Below are 4,113 nucleotides of genomic sequence, written 5' to 3' on the forward strand. Positions count from 1 at the left end.
TTCATGGTAAAAGTGGCAATTAAGGTTGCAGGTGGAATTAAAGCTGCTAATCAGCTGACTGGCTTGGGAGACCCTGGATTACCCAGTTGAGCCCAATCGAATTGCAATGGTCCTTATCACAAAACGGGGAAGCAGAAGCGTGAGTGCCCCCGTCAGAGAGAGGTTCCTCCGTGAAATGCTGCTGGCTTTGAGGATGGAGGAAGGTCAATTAACCACGAAATGTGGGTGCCCCTGGAAAATGGGAAAGACCAGGAAAAGATTCTCCCTGAAGCCTCCAGAAAGCACACAGCCCTGCCAGCACCTTGATTTTAGCTGAGCAACACCCGTTCCAGACTTCTGACTTCTAATGCGAGAAGATATTAAGTTTGTGGTAAGTCATAAAATTAGTAGTAATTTGTGACAGCCACCATGGGAAATGAATACAGCCATTATTATTATAAATATGGCGAGGATGAGGATATCCTGTGTGGCCTCAGAGAGCAGGGTGGCCACGAACGGGAGAAGGTTCCAGTCAGACTCTACTCTGAGGGGTCACCAGGCGGAGGAATCCGTCAGATGAGGAGGGGGGCAACCATTGCACTGGACTGGATAAATGAAGCTGTAAAGCCCTTATTCTAGAATTTTGAAAATTAGTGATTAGTGTAGGATATATTTGTCGGTATAGTCTAGGAATCAGAATATTTATCAAAATACTCCCTTCTCTCTTCTGTCTGCATAGACAGTCCTGCTTTGAAATGCAATCCATTTGCAATACTTTCTTTGCTATTTCCAATTAGAAAAACACAAATTCCCTCTTCCGTTTACACCGCTCATAGCTGGGCTATAGGCTGCCTTTCTTCTAATTCTCAACAGTTTTGCAAAGTGTTTTTTGTTTTTTGTATTTGTTTTTTTTTTTTTTTCCCCCTGTACAAACTCCATTTAGCAGTGATGGAAATAACACAAGATAGTGGAGTTTGGGACTTCATTTCAAATCCCATCACAGAGGCAAATAATTATTTGCATTTTTGTTTCCTTCCAGTCATTGTCCCTCTTACCAGACTGTCTTCAGTGAATAGAATTTTTCCCATGAAGTGGGCATTTTTTAATGTTATTTACAGATGAGGAAGCTGAGGTCAGAAGGCTTCAAGATACACTGACTGCGGAACCAGAAAGAGCAGGGTGGGAAGCACCATTGCACCAGTAAGTGTGTTAAGGGCTGGTTTTCCAAGGGCGGGGGCGGGGGGGGGGGAAGCCCTGATTTGCAGCATTTGCCATCTTCCATGCTGTAAATATCCCCCTGGGGCTGATTCATGGGCAAGCCACTCAGGCTTGGGGAGTCTCAGCTTCCTTTTCTGCAAAATGAACAGAACTCCAAACCAGGGCAGTGCCTGGTTCAGAGGACCTCCAGAACTCCCAGTGCCCTTCATTCAGAAAAGAGAACCAGCTCCAGAAAGAGGTATCTTGTACCATATTTTTCAAACTGAATCATGAATCCTTACTGGGTTGTGAAATTGATTTAGTTGGGTTGCAACCAGAATCTTCAAACAGGAAAAACTAGAATAGAACAGAGGGGGGAAAAAAAATCAGAGTTTTTTTTTTTTTCCCAGACACGGGAAGATGGTTCTTCCTTGAAACCTTTCATTCCTACGGAGGTATGATGTATGTCCCCAGTTAGGAAAAACAAAGACCTTTTTCTTGCAGCCAGTCAACAGTCTAAACAGTGGGAGAGCCACTGGCTTGGTGTAGCTGGCTTGCTAGAAAGCAGTGCTTTTATCTCCTAGAGCCTTGGCGTGTGAGAGTGGCACCTAGAAGAACTAGCTTTGCCCCCATTCTCTGCACAGGAAGAGAGGCTGGGGTACTCTTGTGGTGGGAAGGAGGGGGGATGAGCCAGAGAAGGCCCTTGGCTGCCTCCAAGGCCAGGGCCAAGCTCCAGAAGCCCTTGGGGGTGGCCTGCCTGTGAGCCCTGGTGGAGGGAGGGAACCTCACGAGAGGAAGCAGCGCAGGAAACCGTCCCTGTGAGCTCACGGCTGCTGGAACACACCGCAGCAGCTACTCAACGACCAACAATAGCACCATTAGATAAAAATAACCCGTGGGGTCTGCAGCCCTGATGTGCAGCACAGGGCATGCTGTCTAGAGGGTGGAGATGTCACCAGGCTACGGCTGGGGTCACGCTGCTTGGCGCCGTGCTAGGCCTTGATTTCCTGATTGCTAATTAGAAGGCAGTTTTCCAGCTGGAGGTCACTTGGGCTGGGCCAGCAAACCCCTCCCTCCCCCAGGGTCTCTGGTCTCCTGCACTCGTGCACAGGGTGAGATATATAAAAAATAATCACTCCTGCTAAGACCTGGAGGCCTGACTGTACCACCTTTCCCAGGGGTCGTCTCTCTTAGGAGGGCTTCCCTGAAGCTGGTCTTCCATGGGGTCTCTTCAGGGAGGCCTCAGGGATGAGGCTGCCAAGCAGCCCTCAAAGCCTCTCCCTTGGCCAGGTGGTGGGCTGACCCCAAGGCACCTCCCCCTGGTCCCCAAAGAACTCTCTCCAGGCTGCAGAGCCCGGGCTCCCCGGCTGCCCTCGGCCTGCACTCTGCCAGCCGTCTATCCTCCCACACACGGCAATGGAGGGAGGAGGCCAGGGTCACGCCAAATGTTATTTTTATTACCATGAAGCCTGTTACTGAGAACCGACAGCCAGCTCTGAGATACAGAGATTGGGCTCCCCTGTTTGCTTCTGGCCTCAAGGTTTGCCGGCTAATAATCTGGTTTGAGCCTGCTTCTCAGCCTCCCGTGCCCATCCCAGAAGCACCCACGTCCCTCAAGGGCTCAGAGCACTCCCAGGGCCCTGCACTCTACAGTTTGCACCTGCCTTTCCTTCACTCACACAGTGCTTTTTCACCTGAAGTACATGGGTAGAATTCAGGGGTACGGGTGAACTTGGATGGGCCAGAAATTACCCCTATATTTTCATGAACTACTAAGTGAAACTTAGCATTCCCTGCTGGTGGGAGTGGGGGCCGCCCACCACAGCAAGCTCGTTGGCACCTGGGACGGCCACCAGCGGACATCGCAAGCAGTCCCCCTTCTGCGGTGCGGTTGCTGCGGGGTCACGAACGGCCATTCGTCGTCCTGAGCACTCTGGCACCCCACACGCTGCTGGGTTCCAGTAGGTAAAGCATTCGTGGAGGAGGACGTGTGTGACTTGATCGCAAATGCGCGAACAAAAATCTTTTGCCAGCAGTCTCTCCGCGTAATAGATGTTCTGTGTGACCCTCCCCATCTGATCCTGTGCATGGAAAGCATTCTTCTGAGGCGTCTTCAGGCTGCCGGGAGGCTCTGTGGCACAAAAAGATCAAGAACCCCCCCGCCCCCCCCCCAGCACTGGTGCAGGGGCGCCCAGCAGAGCTAGAATAGTGTGCAAAGGCAAGGAAGCCTCGCCCATACCCCCCAGGGGCTCGGAGCCAAGAAAATACCAATAAGCAAATCAACAACTGTGCACTAACCTGATGGGCGCTGTGAAGGTGGAGACTGGACAGAAGGCTGTTGGAGAAACAGGAGGGTCTCAAAGGTGGTGGCTATTACCTCCTGGGTCCACTCCATTCCTCCCCACCCCTGCCCAGAGCCAGGCCTTGGGAGCAGAGAGCTGAGCTGTCCCCACTGCCTTGGCCTGAGACGTTTCCCAGAATACAGAATCTTTGGTGCCCGAAACAAGAGTCCTGGGCAAACTGGTTACCCTACTTGGAAGCCAAACCCCACCTTTTCCTCCTAGGACTAATTCAACTGCCTGGAATTCAGGTTGACTTCTTCCCGTAAACACCTTCTCTGTCCACCTTAATCTGCGTGTGTCTATCTGGGTTTCTGGCTCTCCTTCTCTGCCCCTCCACCCCATTTCTCCTTTAGCACCCTCCGTGGTCCCCCAGCTCCTGCTGGTCAAGTGATTTGAACGTCTCATTCCCCTGGGGCCGGCTGCGAGCACCACTGGCTCTTTGTTTTTAATTGGGGTATAATTTACATAAAGTGCTCAATTCCCAGGTGAATAGCTCAGTGAGGTATACACCCATAAAACCAGACACCAGGTCTAGATCTAGAGTGCTAGCACACCCCAGAAGGCTTCTGAGTGTCCCTTTGCTGTGCCTTACTCC

The 4,113-nt window shown here is 51.2% G+C and overlaps 1 long non-coding RNA gene across 1 annotated transcript; it reads right to left on the reverse strand.

Annotated features, from left to right (window-relative positions):
- Positions 1-95: 95 nt before the first annotated feature.
- LOC116862639 lies at positions 96-3,886 on the reverse strand. The gene is made up of 3 exons (XR_004381668.1): positions 3,475-3,886; positions 1,479-1,533; positions 96-231 (listed from the first exon to the last, which is right to left on the reverse strand). It is a non-coding gene; the product is annotated as an uncharacterized LOC116862639 (long non-coding RNA).
- Positions 3,887-4,113: the final 227 nt, after the last annotated feature.

This window comes from Lontra canadensis, unplaced genomic scaffold, assembly GCF_010015895.1.
Source record: "Lontra canadensis isolate GAN:19392208 unplaced genomic scaffold, GSC_riverotter_1.0 scaffold283, whole genome shotgun sequence".
NCBI lineage: Eukaryota > Metazoa > Chordata > Mammalia > Carnivora > Mustelidae > Lontra > Lontra canadensis.